General features: G+C 42.9%; 1 protein-coding gene across 3 annotated transcripts in view; it reads left to right on the forward strand.

The window, feature by feature from the left end:
- Window positions 1-19,133, forward strand: part of HRAS (HRas proto-oncogene, GTPase) — a 48,619-nt gene that overhangs the window by 3,906 nt on the left and 25,580 nt on the right. Inside the window, exon 1 of one of the 3 annotated variants that reach the window (XM_082192502.1) lies at window positions 14,667-14,853. The exons of the other annotated variants lie outside the window; for them this stretch is intronic. The gene's annotated coding sequence lies outside the window, so the exon portion shown is untranslated. Of the gene's footprint in view, window positions 1-14,666; window positions 14,854-19,133 lie in introns of those variants that run through there. 3 annotated transcript variants of the gene reach the window in all.

Raw genomic sequence — 19,133 nt, forward strand, 5'->3', positions numbered from 1 at the left:
GTATGATGGTCCTGGGATGACCGAGCTGGTTCTCTCTCTGAGCCCTGGCTCAAATTAAGTCATGCACAGGCAGTGGAAGTTCTACCTTTGGTAAACAGGACTGAAAAATACAAATGGAACAAGACTTTTTAATGCGGGGGGTGGGGGTAGGTGGGGTTGGAGTTGAGTTGAGTTGGGGAAAGCATTTTATTCTAATAACTTTGTGCATTGACACTACTTTGAGGACTGCTTCCCAGATATATAAATGTGGAAAATATGGGGGTGTGCACTTGTGGTGTAATAGGGAAGGAAATGAATTTGTCACTCTTTGCTGGCATCTAAAAGGTTTTTACTCAAGGCTTGGAAAATGTAAGTTTCTTCACCAAGGTGGACATGATACATCATGCATGCACAAACAAACAAACATAAACAGTGGTTAAGTGTGCGTGTGTGAATATATAGAGAGTTCATGACAAGATACAAAATCTTTAATAAAGAGGAACTTTTATGGAAGGCTCAATCCAGGTAACTTTCAAACAACTCATCACTTAATGATAATTTCATGTTGCAATATAATACAATATTTTATTATTATTATACAGGTTTGTCATATAAGATTATTATTAATGAACAAAGGGATTGGGGTTATTTATTCAGTGTCCTTTCTTGGAATCAGTCCAGGAGTCTCCTGAAATTTAATGAGGTCTTGGTATTTGCCTAGATACGTAGGATTTCACTTATTTTAGCCTGCACTACTGAGTACATTTACTAGGTAACAACTCCCAGTTGGACTTCCTTCTGAGTAGATATGTTTAAGGATTGCACCATCATTCTTTCACTTGCTCATATTCTTTTCATCAGAGTTGTGGAGCTGCAATTATGAATCTGGGCAGGAATTGAAAGCGATAGAAATATTCTCCTTGACTCTTGGTTTATGTAATAAACTTGTTGGTAACATTACTGCTAAAAACAATTTCCCAAAGTGACATAAAAATTCTTACATTCAGGTTCTTGTTTTTTGTATCTAAGACTGCACCTATTGTTAAATATGTTATTAAGAATGTAACTGACCTATAGAAAAGATTCTATGAACTGAAAATATAGGCACTATCTGTGCGTTTGTTATCCATGAAAATCTTTCAATAAAAAACAATTAAAAAACACGTTATTGAAGATATGTTTGTAAAATCTGTTTGCATATGAGTAATGAATAAGCATATGTTCTATATTCATACTTTATTGCAAGTTTTCAGTGAGGAAGTAAAGTGAAAGGAAAAAAGATAAAAAATACATAAAATTGTGATTACAATATGGCCCATCATCAAACCCCTTATAGTTGGTATATAGTTTCAAGTAATATTATCATCAGTCAATTTTAAATATTTTCCTAATGTAGTATTTATGCATCCTAGTACTTTCCTCCACAAATTTGTAAGTGTCAGACATTTCATAAACACATGCTTCAAAGAAGCATTTCCCTTATTACATCTCCAGCAGCATGTTGTCGACGTAGGTAGTCCCGTTCTATACAAATGTAGCAGACTCCAATCAATTCTAAATATAATTTTTTGTTGTATAAAATGTAATTTATAATCTAATGACACATTTGTTACAGAAGCTGAAACATTGTCCCACTGCATAGGTAAAACAGGGTTTGTTACATGTTAATATAAACAGGGTTTTATGGATAGTTTCTTTGTTAAAAATATGGCTGCATAGAACTGTGTACAGTACTGGGAAAGAACAAAGAACTTTAATTTCCTAAAAAAGAAAAGATGGAGGTATTTATAGTAAGCGTTGTTGACAAGTGGTCATGTTTGCAACCCTTCCTTGCTGCTTTCTTGTGCATTTTAAAACATAGGGGTGTGCATATATTTTTTTAGAACAGTGGCCTGAAGTGAACTTTCTAGTTGGTAATTAAACATCAGACATGGCTCTGAGCACTAGTTGTTGGGGGGCAAGCAACAGAGGAGGGTTGTTGGCTGTTTGCTAGCTATGTTTAGTCAGTAGTTGTTGTTGCTGCAGTAATATTATCAGTAACATTTGACAGTTTTACGTGCTGGCAAATTGTGAAAGCAGTGTCCTAGACTGGCACGATAAAGGTCTGGAAAAGATCACAATCTCTAACTGACGAGTAATCTAGACATTTAGAAATTCATCCTCCCCCCCCTTTCATTCATTGTTTCTGTTTGGTTCCTTTACTTTTCCCTCTTTTTCAGTATAAATTTGAATTTTCCATGAATGGAATTTCAAAGTATTTTCTGTCTGCGATTCCATACCTTTGAGGGCCTTGTCAAAATGTGGAGGGGTGTGTCTGTGTGTGGAATAAATAAACACTTGGAAGAGCTTTGTAGAACACTACTTTCAGGAACCCATTTGAATGTTTTAGTTTTATATTGTTTGCCTTTATGCATCTGTAAACCAGCAATAGGCAGCCCTATCACATAAGTTAAGGACAGTTTAGATTTTGAAAGCGCCTCCAATTTTCAAACTGCTTCATAGAAATCCAAACAAAAGCCCCCCTTCTGCCATCCTTTACAGTACTTAGTTTCTCCTCAGACATAATATTCTCTCCATGCTTCTTAACTTATTTAACCCTAATGCCACTGAATTACATACTTATTTAATGATAAATGGAGTACAACTATTATACCCTCCATACACAGGGTAAATTCCAGAAGTGTCCATCAAATTGTAATCCTCATGTGATTCTCTTAAGAAATGAATTTATGCAGTAAGGAAGTGTGGGAAATTGCAGTCAAAAATAACTATGCATGACAGCTAGTTAGTGCATGGTTAAGATCATAGTTCAAGTCCTCTCAGGTTTGCCTAGATCACACAACCTGTCCTTGGGAGGAAGGGATTGGCAAAGCCTTTGTCATTCTCCCTCACCCTGGAAGGAAGTAGGGCTGGGCAATATATCTTCCAAAACCGGTTTGAAGTTCACATCATGATAATTGTTTCATAATATTTGAGCTGGCAATATATCACAAATCACAATGTGTGTAAGGGCTAGGCAATATCTGGTTTTCAACCGCGATAACTCACCAGCTAAACACTGCAATGTTATCACCAGATAAACATTGCAATCTACCATGATGTCTGAAATAAGTATGGAACTGTACAGAGGCGAACAGGACAATGTTCTGGCAATGGCTACTACTAAGAGATCTAAAACAGATAAATGCCAATGTTATCAATCATCACACACTCAGTTTCATCAGCAGGCAAGCCAAAATGCATCCCAACAGGACTTTTGGTATGGGGCTTGGCTACCAAAGGGCGGTATTCAGGACAATCCAAAGTACGGTGATGAGTCTCTCCAAAGGCAGAGACAGTCCTGGGAGCAAATAGAAGGACTGATGGATGGTAAATCTCTGCCTTTGGAAAGCTTTGATTCCTGTCCTCCTGCATAGCCTGTTGTTACAAGGGAAAGGGAATCCTGGCTGCAAGAACAATGCTTGTAGGGTGTGTTTCTGGGGGTGGGAGAAAACAGTCAGGTGGAAATGACTGACTTGATTAGCATAATGCATAGGAAATAAGAGTCATTTGCAGCCTGATGGGCAATGGCCTGCCCCACCCCTTCTCTCATCTTTTGTTCCTTCAGATGAGGCCCTGACTATTTGGTTTTTAAACATGATTTTATCACCCTGAACAACGCTATCAGGAAGAACACTGCTCTATTTGTTTTTGTTCTTGCTTATGGTTACGTATACTGCATATATACTTGTGTAAGTACTTTTTAAAAAAAGATTTCTAGTTTCTAATACATTTAGCATTTGCATTAAAATGCAAGTTGATGCAGCCATGGAATGGTATCTTTGGAATCTCTACTATTGTGTATTCAGAGAGATGACATCATATGCTAGTTTTTACACAATAGAACTTTATATTTGAAAACTGAAGGAGTGTTGGGAAGCTACATGTATCTCGAATGTCTGTTCCTTGTCATAGCCACGTGTTCTCCCCTCCTCCCACCCCCAATCTTAGGTGCATGTATGATGTTGCCTTTTTGCAAATACAGGCTACTTCTAGGCATGTCTATTTGGAAGTAAGCCACACAGTGTTTTTAGTGGGACTTACTTCCTGATAAGGGACGCGGGTGGCGCTGTGGGCTAAAGCCTCAGCGCCTAGGGCTTGCCGATCGAAAGGTCGGCGGTTCGAATCCCCGCGGCGGGGTGCGCTCCCGCTGCTCGGTCCCAGCGCCTGCCAACCTAGCAGTTCGAAAGCACCCCCGGGGGCAAGTAGAGAAATAGGTACCGCTTACCAGCGGGAAGGTAAACGGCGTTCCGTGTGCGGCTCTGGCTCACCAGAGCAGCGTTGTCACGCTGGCCACGTGACCCGGAAGTGTCTTCGGACAGCGCTGGCCCCCGGCCAATAGATGTGAGATGGGCGCACAAACCCCAGAGTCTGTCAAGACTGGCCCGTTCGGGCAGGGGTACCTTTACCTTTACCTTTTACTTCCTGATAAGTGTGCATAGGATTGCAGGCAGTGCAGTTAATAGCTTTGTAGGTGATAAAATATTCCATAGTTTCACATGTTCCCAACAAGAATTCTAGTGAATGAGATGGATGTTTGAATGGTAAACAATGAATGCTTTGGATGGCAGGGACACTGTTAACATGAAATGTATATTGTATATCCAATACTTATGTGCATGTTGGTTTTAAAACTGTGGTTAGATAAAAATGGGAGAAAAGTCAAGCATATTTAAATTTCACTTGCTTTAATACACTGATCCTTGTAAAATGGCATTTTACTAAACTTTCAGAGAATATTGAAAGTTGCAAACCTATTTTGTCTCCTTTATATGATCCAGCAATATATAGAATACCATCCTGTTTTGTTATAGTATAGTTAACAGTGGTGGATAATTGTGTTTTTCCCAGTGAGAATATGTCATATTAAATTACAGGTTTGGGAGACTATTCTCTCATATTCTGGTAACCTCCATCTTCCTCACATTGTAATTTTTATTGCTCTTGTGTGCTTTCTCTCTTCTTTCCTTTAGTGTTTCTTGAAAACCTCTTTCCTTTATTTACTTCCTTTGCTTTTAAAAATCCTATATATTTAATAATTGCATGGCATTTCCTCCAGGTACAACAGAGTCAGAGAAAGTTTACCTTGGTATGGGTAAAAAATGGTGATGGACTGGGGTGGATTCATTTCATGCATGCTGTTCAGTTTGTTAGAGTTTTCCAAGTTAGTTGTGTGGAATCCATCAGACCTTTGTTAACATGATTGTTTCTCAATTATTATTGGGGAATGTATTGGATGTTGATAAGAATCTTGTTGAATTTGCACTCCTGGTTTCAACAGTGAATGGGGAAGCTATGACCCAATAGATGTTTAACTCCCAACTCCCTTCAACCTGAGTTAGCAAGGCCAAAGTCCAGGAACAAAGGTAGTTGGAGTCCCACAATACATTGGGAGTGGAGTGAAGGGAGAGATTCCTCATACCATCAACTTCATAACCCATTGTGTAAAGCTGGACTTGTTTTGAAACTAATGAATTACCTAAGGGCTGGCCAGGATTAGTAAAAATGGAAGCTAGATACTAGTGAAGTCCTTCTAGCCATATACAAAGAGAGGAGGGGGAGTGTATAAGCCTGAGACTTTGCTTAGCCTCTTACTAGTTCATGCACATGTGTGTGAACCAGTCCATTGACTGTCTACTGGGTGGCAACCATGGGTTCTCCAAGACATTACTTGAGAAGCAGTCTTCAGTGTATAAAATCAGATTAAAGAGAAGGCATAACAACTGGGACCAGGGGACAGAAATCTAAGTATCACTGTAGTGAAGTATCAGCCCTTAAGTTTTTGTTTTGCTTTTGCTAAACTCCAGGCATTTCTGTTATCTTCAATCTGTGAGCATCATTGGAACACATAAAAATTATTTTGTCTTGCGACATTTTCTCTCGGGCTGCATAAGTAAATACAGTATAGTTAACTAGGAACCAAGTCCTATTTAACTTGTTAGAACTTGATTCTATGTAAACACGTAGAGTGATATTTTACAACTCTAAAAAAAGCACATTTTAACCCCTCTTGGTCTGTTTTCTGTTGCATCTGAATGTTGTTACTGCAGAATAGAGTTCTGAAGAGCAAGTAGATGTACATTCTACCCAATGTAGGTTTGACACTTGCAGACTTGAGCATAAACTCTTTTAAGCCTTGTGTGAAAATGGGCAAAGTGTATATCACTTTGTCTATTCTCACATACTGTAAGCTGAACAATTTCTGCTCATGGAAATTATGTCTTTCTCTGGGTTGAGTTTGCTCCCATAAAGGCATGGTGGATGATAGATGGTTTTCTTAAGTCCTTCCTGCTGCTTAGTTGCAAAGCTTTTGAACTTTGCTTGTTGGGGATGGCAGTGGTAATTTATGCTGTTTGTTGGTGGGCTCTCAGTGTTTTAATAATATAGGCAAAAAAGTATTGATCCTCTTTTTCCTCTTTGCAAAGATCAGTAGTGATGAAGAAACAATAAACCCTTTCAAAATGGAGACCTACGTGTGAAGTTGCTCTACTCCTAGAACCTTTATTTCTGCTTTCTGTAAGGATGCCAAGGTGTTGTAGGGGGTGAAAATGTTAGAGGCAAGTAGCACATATCTTAAACCTGGTTATGTAGACTTAAAACAATATCTCCTCTTCTCCTTTCACCTGGGAGAAATGGTATGATTGATTCTACCATGCTGTCAGTCTTGGCTTCAATCTACTTCAAGCATAAAATAAGTGTTTGATCTGTGTGAGCATTATAGCAATGTTGTGATGTCACTGTAAACAATACATTGGTGTAGTCACATTTTGTCTGTTTGGATATTTGCTGCTAGCAGTGTACTATATCAACCTGTGCTATATTCATTATTGGCCTTAAAGGTTGGTGATGGGAAGGGTTTTTGGGGGGAACATTTTGCATTGAATCCAGGTTGTTGGTACTGCTAGGATGTGTCATATTCTGGTTCTCATTGTCTCCGAATTGCTCTATTTACTCAGAGTTGTGCATTTACCCGCACTACTACTCGCAAGTTAGAACTTCAGTCACCTAACCAGGGCCTGGCACAGGAACTATCAGAATATGTGTGATGTAATCCATTGCGTGAACTCAGTCATTGCTTAAAAGCAGCTGGTCTGCCATCAAACCTGAGCAGAAACAGCTGTCTGGCCTCTGCAAGTTGACCCAAATACATAACATCTCTGAGGGACTTTGATTACTTTGTGGACTTGGTGCTGTTGGAGGATTGCACAATGGATATTGGAGTTGGGGAATGTGAAGAAATTCTCTCTCTGTGTGTATAAATGTCTGTAAATGTGTGTGTCTGCAATGTTCTGTGACAATTCGAGGCTTTGTACCGTTATGATATTGCAAACCTGTGTAGCAATAGACCTTGGTAACAAGTTCTGACAGAGAAGAGTGAGACTACCGCTTTGAGATTTTATTAGGTGGAGCTTAGAACAGGTAAATTCACTCGGATTGGCCTGGATGAGAGCAAGACTACAATTGGCTGGAGGCTGCAGTCATTTGTCAAAGAAAGGCAGTCAGGTTTAGTTAGATGGGATTTTGACAGTTGAGGTAGATGGAAAAAGGGAGTTGATGAGCACAGTGTGAGGGATAAGACCACAGAATAGCTGAGGGGGGAAACTGGCATGTATATTCATAAACAGGGTGTTATTAACAGTTGTCCAGAGTAGATCAAGGAAGAGAGCCAGTGGCTGAGAGGCTGCCCTGGGCAAAGACCTTAAGAGCGGAAGTTTCATTTTTTAAAAAACTGGTGGTTTGGAAGCTCTCTAGCATCAGCAAAGGAGGCCTTATTTACTCCAGAGCACAAACTTTTTACTCAATGTGACTCTTCTTTCAAGTGAACTATCACTTTAGACAGAGTGACAATGCAAGGGAAAGATATGGAAGAGCACGTTTGCTAATGATTTGTCAGTTCTCTGCTCTTTGGACAAAAGGATTTTTTACAATCTCTTCAAAGATTTATCATTTAAGCGAATGATTAATAGGCTTGAATACAACTAGTTAGGGTACTTCAGTGTTGCTCCTGTGAGAATACAAGCATTCTGAATTGCAGGTATGCCAATCAGCTATTCCCATATTCATGAGGTCCAGTGCCAAGTGCCTTCTGGCAGTTCCCTCACCACGAGAAGTGAGGTTGCAGGGAAGCAGGCAGAGGGCCTTCTCGGTAGTGGCACCTGCCCTCTGGAATGCCCTCCCATCAGATACCAAGGAAATAAACAACCACCTGACTTTTAGAAGGCATCTGAAGGCAGCCCTGTTTAGGGAAGTTTTTAATGTTTGCTGTATTTATCATGTTTTTAATATTCTATTGGGAGCTGCCCAGAGTGTCTGGGGAAACCCAGCCAGATGGGTGGGGTATAAATTAATAATAATAATAATAATAATAATAATAATAATAATAATAATAATAATAATAAATTATTAGACATTCACATGCCGTACGCTTAACTTTTGAGGTGAGCTTAATATTGGATAAATAAATAAATGGCAACTGCAGTTGCTAAGTATGGATGAGCAGTCTTTTTTGTTAGTCATGTGCCCTCAAATTTGCCTTTGGTATCTTGGGACTGATTTCACTATGCATCAACTGCTAGGCATCTTTGCTAGAATCTTAAGTTCATTTCAGTAGTACTGCAACCATACACACACTGTAGAACAAGCCCAGATTCACCTGTTAGGACTGTTGAGTGTAAGCAGACAGAGGGCTGGATTGTAAAAAATACAGAGTTCAGTCCTTCCACATAGAAGTAAGTTTAAAAGATTGCAGAAAATTCACATTGTGGGGCCTGGGCAAGTAATTGGAATATGTTACTAGCAGGTAGCTGTTGAATCTAGATAATCCTGCCATTCCTCTTCTTCAACCCCCACAGTTGGCTAATAGTCTGTAGGATGAGAACAGCAATCCCTGAAGCTTTTGTGAAGCATGACTAATCACAGACTTCAGCACATACAGAGCACACCCAGGCCAACAGCCAACATCTTTCCACAGCATAATCCTGCCCCCATAGCTTTGCACGTCTTTCAGTACATTTGAGCACTCATAAAATTTCTACTTGCTGTGCTAGGTTTGTGAGAAACTGGCAAGCTGCTTTATAGAAAGGGCTGTAATGCATTTGTATGAAGGTTTGTTAATTGAATGCAAAGACCTAAAGTTTTGATGCCCACTTTTTGCTCAGTGTCTAGTTAAAAGACTTAAAGGGTGGATATACACTTAATACCCCCAGTACTTAATCATAATTGTACCTCTCTTATAGCGTGTGAATTTTGCCTGTCCTCCCCACGGTGGCATTACATATGATACAGCTGGATTGATGCTGACCACAGTTAAGGCTAACTGGTGTGCATTCTCTTCACTTATAAAATGATGTCAACCCATATACACTGAGGATGGGACAGGCTGCTTTGGTTACAGCTCTGTCTATAACCCTCTTATGTCATACAGGGTTGGGTGAGACTGCTGCCAAAAGTAAAAGGAGCAACTCTGTAGGCACAGGTAGCTCCAACCAGCATTTGAAATTACCGGGCGCCAGTCACATCTCCACCTGCCTGGCTGCAGTCAGCTGGTCTGACGGGTCCAGTCTGACAGATGCTCTATCCCTGTCAAACACCTGATTTGCCCAGCAGGAAAAGACAAGTCCTTTTTTTTTTTTTTGCTTCTACTGCACTGCCAGGTGAATCAGGTGTTTGGTGGGGTAGAACAGTAGCAAAAGAGCATCTTTGCTGCCGCACTACGTTGCAGACCCCCTGATTCATTGCCTAGACATTTTGGTTTGGTGCCTACAATGGCTCCTAGCATTCTTATCTCAGTTTCTAACACTGCTCCAACCTTTTCCAATAGCGAGCCTCTACAGCTGTGATAGTTGGATAGTTGCATGAAGCCTTTTCCACGGACTCCTTTCTGGGATCTTCTTGTTCTAATGTCCAAACCAATGTCCTTTTTCTTCCCCCATCTCCAGCTTGTCTGTTCCTGGACTTGTTTCTGTACAAAGCTGAAATAGTATTGATGCTGGTTTCAGTTTTTAAGTTGGAGACAGGTGCATCATTGGAGGGATCCGCTGTTGGCTTGCTTTGTGTCTGGCTCAGGTTGGTTTTTCTTCCCAAAACCTGAAAAGTTACGAACCTATTAATGTATCCACACTGTTGTAGTGTCTGGGATCAGCCCTTAGCTGGTGCGCAGGAGCCATTTTATGAAACAGAATCCATCTTAGGGCGATGAAACTGTACAGCAGTAGCTGCTCCTCATGCTCTCAAACCAATGAGATGGAAGACAAAGGTACCTATGCTACAAGACAAGGATGGTGAACTTTGGGCTCTCGGGCTGAATGCAGTCCTCCAGGCCTCTCTATCTGATTCTTGGGATTCTCCCTGGCCAAGTCATATTTCCCAGGTTTCACCCCTCACCAGTCATATTTTGCACCATCCTTGTGTGTTTGCATGACTGGAAAGTATCGCTGAACACTGATAATAACTCCTGCTTGCTTGAATGGAGGATTGACAGGGGTGTGTGAGCCTTTGTCAAAAGTAACCTATTGTGTAGAGGTAAAATCTACATGTGTTTCACTGCTCACTTTTGCATGGGGCCCCTGGAGGTTGCCCAGAAGGAAACGCAGCCCTTCAACTGAAAGAAGTTCCCAACCCTTCATAAAAGGAAATGGCTACAATATCAAAGTTTCATAGCTATAACACAGATAGGGATTATGATATTGTGCCACCTTCATGTTCTGTAGCATTGTGTTGAGAACCTATCCATCCTAGACAGGTTATGAAACCTGTAATTGCTGTCACTATGGGAAGATCCAGGGGGTGGTGCTGAGATCTTAAATATAGGTGTAAAGTCTAGCAAGTTTTAGGGTTTGTTTGTTTTTGGTTATTGCTCTTCATGTTTGCCAGTTGTTGTGAATATTTGCAGGCTAGTGTGTTTCCCTCTCCTGCTACATTCCCTTTTGCTGTTGTGGTAGGAGAAGATCATTGGAAGACTCCGCCACCTGCATTGATGTTTTTCCTTGTGAACAAGTCTGAGCAAATTAGCTTCACTAGCATAGCAATTTCTAAATGCATTCCTGTGGGTTTTTAATAAGACACCCTCTTTTGGGTACCTCATTGATATCATGGAACTACGAAGAGTGAACAAGAGGTATGAGAGTATGTTGGACTTGAACTGGAGAGATTCTGTTCAGCCATGAAACTTGTTGGGTGGGGAGCAATTGAATGAAGCAAGACAATGATCTCTTTGTATGCGTGTCTTTTTACTAAACATTAGGGAAATCAGTGAGGTTTTGTAACCTCTTAAATATATGTTAACCTATTTCAGGAGTTGCTGGCTTCTGCTCATAATAGCCTATATGGATTTGCTCTATGGCACTGTTTATAAACCATTACTGCTATAAGCAATATTTAAGGCACCAGGATTCCAAGTGTTTGCAAATTCTCATTGGAATGGCACCATCCCATAGTTACCAACATCTGGCCTATTTTGCTACAAACTCTTTTTTATTATTACATTCTTTTTGGATCCATTTTCCTGGATAACAGAAACACAAAGTGATTTACAAATTCAGTATAATACTTGAAATAACCATATGCTCAATACATAAACATTCTACCAGAAGATAGGACACCGGGTAAATACAATATGGCAGAAGATCCATATTGGTTGTTGAATGCTTAACATTCCTGATCTTTATGGCAAATATGCAGAGTAACTAAAGAGTAGGTTTCATATTTTGCTTTTGTAGTTGAAGCCAAATCTTATTAATATTCTTCTTCTTTGGCGAACACCCGTATCTAAGTAAGATTCTCTTCCATGACCACGGTCTTAACAGTGAGTCCATAAGTGACTATGGATGCCAATTCTGGATCCACGCGTCCTTCCACAGTGGAGACATAGGTTTCCGGGTGGCAGCTGATCACAGTGAGGGGTTGCCAAGCATGCCTTCCTCTTAGCTCTTTTCTCCTTTTTGCCCTGAGTTCATGCTTCTTCAAAGTCCATGTTCTCCAATTGGAGTGCTCGCAGGCCAGAGTTTCCCAGTTATCAGTGCTTATGTTAAATTTTTTTAAAAATTGCCTTGAGAGCATTTTTAAACCTCTTTTGTTGTCCACCAGCATTTCGCTTTCCATTCTTGAGTTGGGAATAGAGTAGTTGCTTTGAAAGACGATAATGAGGCATCTGAACAACATGACCAGTCCAACAAAGTAGATGTTGATGAATCATTGCTTTGACACTGGTGATCTTTGCTTCTTCCAGTACACTGACATTAGTTCACCTGTCTTCCCAAGCAATGTGTAAAATTTTTCGGAGACACCATTGATGGAATCTTTCAAGGAGTTGGAAATGGAGTTTATAAGTGGTCCATGTTTCACAAACATAAAGTAAAGTTGGTAGTACAATCGCTTTGTAAACAAGCATTTTGGTTTCCCTGCACAAGTTCTGGTCCTCAAACACTCTGCGCTTCAGTCGGGAGAAAGCTGCACTTGCAGAGTTCAGGCGATGCTGGATTTTGGCATTGTTGGCCCTTGTGGAAAGATTGGAAAAGTGATTGACACTTTCCAACATTACACCATTAAGTTGGATTTGTGATACTGCAGAGGGGTTGTTTTTTGCTTGTTGGTTCAGCACTTTGGTTTTTGGGATATTGAGTGATAGGCAAAGTTTTTCATAAGCTTCTGTGAAGATATTTAGGATGGTTTGGAGGTCATCCTCTGAGTGTGCACACATTACATTGTCATTAATAGCAACACGTGTACAAGTCTTGAAATGAATCCACTAAAAAGAGTTACCGTATTTTTCGCCCTATAGGACGCACATTTTCCCCTCCAAAAATGAAGGGGAAATGTGTGTGCTTCCTATGGGGCGAATGCAGGCTTTTGCTGAAGCCTGGAGAGCGAGAGGGGTCGGTGCGCACGACCCCTCTCGCTCTCCAGGCTTCAGGAAGCTCTGCGCAACCCTCGGGAGACTGGCTCCAAGGGTTGCGCAGAGCTGCCTGCAGTCCCGGGCTCAGCGCAGCTCTGCGCGGCCATCGGGTGCGGGGTGCGAAGTCCCGCCCGGCTCCCAATGGCTGCGCAGAGCTGCCTCCACTCCCGGGCTCAGCGCAGCTCTGCGCGCCCATCGGGAGCAGGGCGCGAAGTCCTGCCCGGCTCCCAATGGCTGCGCAGAGCTGCCTCCACTCCCGGGCTCAGCGCAGCTCTGCGCGCCCATCGGGAGCGGGGCGCGAAGTCCTGCCCGGCTCCCAATGGCTGCGCAGAGCTGCCTCCACTCCCGGGCTCAGCGCACTTCTCCCCATCGCCAGCCCCACAAGCTCGGGGGACAGCGGGGAGGCGGAGCGTGCCTTCCCGCTGTTCCCCGACGTGGTTCTTCCAGCACCGCACCTGGGGGAGAAATAATTCCCCCCCTTTATTTCCCCCCCCAAAAAAACTAGGTGCGTCCTATGGGCCGGTGCATCCTATGGGGTGCAAAATACAGTATTATTTTTTTAAAAAAAAGTTTACCTGTGCATCCGCAAACATTGAGACAGAACCAGAAGGAAAAACAGCTGAATTAAAACAAGGAAACACAATGAAAAAACTGAGATTAAGAAATACTGAATCAGAGAGGAGGAAGTATGTTCTTGCCAGTGTTGGAAACAGATATGAAAGCTGGGAGCTAAATGGCACCTTAATCCTAGGTTACAGGCGCAACAGTGGGATGTCTAGGTGTACTTTTTTACAACAAGAATACAAAGCTGAAAACGAATTAGCTGCAGCTAAAATATTATGTTCATTTTTCACATAGTCTAGTCCTTCCCCTGCCCACCCCCTAATTTTCTTAAGAGGGTCTGTTCTCCAGTCTTCCGAGAGTAGCTGGAGACAGAAAAAGGTCCTCCTTTCCTTCCTTTTAATCTGAAATCTTAGGTGCAGTACTGCGCCCAGAGCTCAGAAACTGCTCGTGCTAATGAAATTCCCTGTCACAAAATGTGCCTAGAACAATGGGAGTTTTGAACACTGGTTCTTGCCCAATACATAATTACAATAAATCTTTTTGCCTGGAGAGCACTCAAAGGGGAATGGAAGCCTTTATAGCTTCTAAAAGTTTATTTGGTTATATTGATTTTCTTTAGAGGAACTCAGGCTGCTTTTTTATTCTTTTAAGTGAAGTGGAGCATTGATAGGTTAAAGAGAGAGAGAAACATGCGCATCAGAGCCAGTGTGGTGTAGTGGTTAAGAGCGGTAGTCACGTAATCTGGGAAACCGGGTTCGCGTCTCCGCTCCTCCACATGCAGCTGCTGGGTGACCTTGGGCCAGTCACACTTCTCTGAAGTCTCTCAGCCCCACTCACCTCACAGAGTGTTTGTTTTGGGGGAGGAAGGGAAAGGAGAATGTTAGCCGCTTTGAGACTCCTGAAGGGGAGTGAAAGGCGGGATATCAAATCCAAACTCCTCCTCTTCTTCTCTTCTATAGGCTTAGGTCCTCCTGACTGGAGCTTGGCAGGAGGTGGCGGCAGTAGCAGCGGAGGCCTTCAAGGTCTCATGGCAGCAGTAACGGGCAGTGGCGTAGCGTGGGGGGTGCAGGGGGGCCGGCCGCACCAGGCGCAACATCTGGGGGTTAGGGTTAGGGGGCGCAAATTACTTGCCTTGCCCCGGGTGCTGACAACCCACGCTACGCCACTGGTAACGGGAGGTGGTGGCAGTAACGGCAACAGTTTGCAAGGCTTCACAGCAGTGACAGAGATTGGCGGCAGTGGATTGCGAAGCCTCGTGACAGCGACTCAAAGTGGCAGCAGTAATGGCATAGGCCTGCGAGACCTCGCAGTGGCGACAGGAGTTGGCAGCAGAAGCGGCGGTGGCCTGCTGGGACTCGCAGCAGCGACAGGAGATGATGGTAGTAGCGGAATTCTGCGAGGCCTTGTGGCGGTGGGAGGTGGTGGCGATAGTAATGACAGCTTGCGAGGCCTCTTGGCAACACAAACAGTAGGGCTTGCAAGGCCTTGCCGTGGTGGCAAGAAGTGGTGGCACCTGCAAGTCCTGGCGGTAGTGGGAGATGGTAGAAGCTGTGGCAGCCTGCCTCAGCAAGGCCTTGCAGGCCACCTCTGGTTCTGCCACCGTCTCCTGCCATCACCGCAAGGCCTCGGAGGCCGCCATTCCTGCTGCCACCATGACAAGGCCTTGCAGGCTGCCACCACTTCTACTGCCGCCAGCCACTTCTGTGGCGAGGCTTCGCAGGCTGCTGATTATTGTGGCAGGCTGCTGCTGCTGCTGCCCCCCACCCCCCCAGCTGTTGTTGATCCTACCACCACCAGGCTGCTGCCACTTCTGTCTAGCAGGCCTGCTGGCAGTCCCAGATTATTTGTATGCATTATGACTCATCACCATACTTTGGATTGTCTGGAATACCACCCTTTGGTAGCCAAGCCCAAAACCAAAAGTCCTGTTGGGATGCATTTTGCCTTACCTGCTGTTGAAAGTACCCATGAAGTGATTGATAATAACATCATTTATCAGTTTTAGAGCCTTAGCTGGTGATATATTGTGATAGTGAAAACCAGTCCACCCTTGGTTTTAACTTCTGCCTTGGTGAACAGCTTCTTGGGGGTGGGTAATATTTAAAAATCATTCAGTAGATAAAGTTGTTGAAGAAGATCTCATTTCTTAATCAAGACTTTGGTCCTGCGCTACCATAATCAGAAAGGTATTTGTCATAAGTGTTGTAGGAGAGTCTCTTGCTGAAATGCTATCATTAAGCACAGATGGTGATAATTCGTTGGGAGAGGAAATAAATGATACTGAAATTTTGGATCATGAGGCGAGTCGTTGCTTAGCAAATGTGTTGTTCCCAATAAAACACTTTGTGAAGTACAACTGTACTGAAGGATGGCTAATATGATATTCTGCTTTGCCATATGACTTTGATACCAAGTTTGGGTACTTAAAATCTGAATAGTCCAAACACTTTCCACAGTGCCTGAAATTGTAGAAGCCTGACACTCGGAATATCCCACATGCACGATTCTCCTGCCATTCAATAAAGATGGAACTTAGAAAGTTATCTATAATCCAACATTTAATATCTTTCAGGGGTCATAGAGCCCTGCTAGGAAGGAGAAACAGGAAAAGAAACCTGGGGAATCATATTGAACCAACGTTTCTTTATAGCTTATGCTGAAAAGAGCACCAGCATCTTATTGAGGGGTGATATTAAATTGTGACACTAAAATCTCTGATCCCAAATTTCCACACCTAATGGACAGTGTGTCGCTGTAATGCTCCCACTTCTTTCCAGCAGAGGTTGGCAGTATTATGTCTGCTCTTGGCCACATTGCTAATATTCTAACCATCACGGTTGTCTGGAAACACCTTGTTTTTCTAATCAGATTGTCATATTTTGCAAAAATGTTGAAGGCTGTAAACTTCAGGATTTGGAATGTAGGACAGCGTCTCACCCAATATGGGGATAGCTTTAGAGAAAACTGAAACATAGGTTTTTAAACTGGGGTTTGGGTTGAGGAAGTGCTGTGCTGTAGAGTTCCAAGTAGTATAGTGATGGTATGATAACTATATAGAGTCTGGTTGTGCAGAGGTTTTTTTGATCCGTAGAGAAGCAAGCAAGGAAGTGAAATGTCTTTACTCATGATGGCGTGCACATTAAATGTGCCCTGAGGCACACTTTGTCCTTTTGCCCGCCTGGAATGCTGTTGCATGTTAGCACATGCATACACACACACCTTTTTCATAAGGCGAGATCGTTTTTACATCTCTTCGTGGAAAGTAAATGATATGGGTTTTAATTATGTCATGATGTTACACTTTATTATCACGTGAAATGTTTAAGGATTATCAGTGCATCTCCTAAGGTTTATCTGCCAAAGTTTTGCAGTCCCTGCAGTTCCTACAGCTCCCCCTTTCCAAGGAGCATGGTTCTCCATCCCCATCCATTTTTATGAGGGTAGACATATGAGATGTGTCTCTTACTGAATTTGCCTGAAGGAAGAAGCAGAGAAAAGGAGGACTCAGAATGGAGCAGCATCAGGAGCATGATAGAACTGGAATGTGCTGGTGGCTCAGTTTGTGTGGCAAGTTCATGTTAACACTCAAGAACTGTTGATTCTTGCATACACATAAGTTTTGGAACTGTTTGCTTTCTGCACAACTTCCTGTCCCTCCTCTCTGTCCTGAATGCCCATATCATTCCTTTAGTACAAAAAGTGTCTTTGCAAATCTGCTACTTAGTGTCCAGTTATGTTTTTCAGCAAAAGAAAGCATGCAAAACAGGCAAGCATCCAGTATGCCTTCTTTTCTAACAAGTGCTTAATATTGTTTTGCAGGAAACATTAAATTTAGATGGATGCTCTAGGAAAAAGAGCATTTTGTAATATAAATGTATTTTTATAGGAGGGGCTGAGGTCTCTCTATCCCCCCAATAAAATATTTGAGCCCCCCCCCCCCGTTGCAAGAAGATCAAACCCATCCATTCTGAAGGAAATCAGCCCTGAGTGCTCACTGGAAGGACAGATCCTGAAGCTGAGGCTCCAATACTTTGGCCACCTCATGAGAAGAGAAGACTCCCTGGAAAAGACCCTGATGTTGGGAAAGATGGAGGGCACAAGGAGAAGGGGACTACAGAGGACGTGTAGTTAGACAGTGTTCTCGAAGCTACAAGCATGAGTTTGACCAAACTGCGGGAGGCAGTGGAAGACAGATGTGCCTGGCGTGCTCTGGTCCATGGGGTCACGAAGAGTCGGACATGACTAAACAACAACCACCCCTCTAACATGAGAAAAATCAGAGTTGCAAGCTGTCCCTTGTTCATTGGCTGATCTCAGTCTTGAAGATTTCTCACAATGCCCAGTTTGGGGGAGGGAGATGGAGCTCTGAGAATGGCTCACGGATGAGTGAGCTATTAAGATCACTTTCCACTCAAATAAAGTGTGCTGGCTCATAGACTTGCTGTAGCTCTTTCTGAGATCCTGGATGCTCTGCTGTGTACGGAAAGGACAGCTCAGGATGTAAACAAATGCAGTCAAGGAGTCTAGAGGCTGAATCTGAGATGGGGCCACAATGGCTCCAGCCCTGCTGCACAGACAAAAACCTGCCTATGAATTTAAAGATTTAAAGTACAGCCCTTAAGTTCAGCATATCAGATTCTGCTTAATTTATTGCCTTGTTGCCAGATTAATTAACCCATGCCTCTGCTAATGCTGCATATAGGCAGACATTAGCTGGGTTGCAGTTTGGGAGCATCTTTAGCATATCCAGGTATTTCTCTTTCTGTGTGCTTACCCTGGAAGTTTGTGCTCCAGCTGGCAAGAAAAGAAAAAGTAGCTATGGCTAAGAGATGAACCCCTTATACCATGGGTCGGCAAACTAAGGCCTGTGGGCCAGATTAGGCCCAGTTGCCTTCTAAATCTGGCCTGCGGATGGTCCGGGAATCGCTGCATGGTTCGCCAGTGTGTGAATCGCCAGCACACGCTTTCTTTCTCTCTCCCTCTCTCCCCCTCACGTGGCGGTGCCATCCCCTCCCCCCTCCTGGCTTCTCCCCGCACTGCTTAGAGGAGGAAGGGGCCTGGGCTTTGTTGGCGCCAGCCCCTCTCCGGAGCCCTTTCGTTCACCGCTCATCATCCCTCCGCCATCCCAGCCCCTGCCACTTGCAAGACACAGGAGCTGCGGTGGGCTGAGCGTTCTTCTCAAGCGGCCGCCATTTAAAGCAGCCCTTCTCCGGAGCCGTTTTGCGTGCCGCTCATCATCCCTCATTCATTTTCTTCCTTCAAAATATGGTCTGGCCCCCCACAAGGTCTGAGGGAGAGTGGACAGGCTCCCTGCTGAAAAAGTTTGAGGACCCCTACCTTATACCAAGCTTTGCTGTTTTCCAAAAATCTCTCACACATATTTTTATGAGACTGAACTTACACAGTCAATTTTCATAGGACAACAAGGTGATAAATACATTTAGTTATTTGGTGGTTCCTTCCCCAATGAATGCACATTGTGTAGTAAAAGAAGTAGAACGCTTCCATTGATAGCATTGCATTTTCCTTATATATGTATAAAGAAACATAATTTCTCCAGATGTGTTGGCTCTGCATTTATCAGACTAGGCAAATGAGGACGTATTAAAGGATTTCCCCCCCCCCCTTCATCGATATAGGCAGAACTGTAACTCTGTCA

The sequence above is a fragment of the Podarcis vaucheri genome (genome assembly GCF_965113315.1).
Source record: "Podarcis vaucheri genome assembly, chromosome: 1".
Classification (NCBI taxonomy): Eukaryota; Metazoa; Chordata; class Lepidosauria; order Squamata; family Lacertidae; genus Podarcis; species Podarcis vaucheri.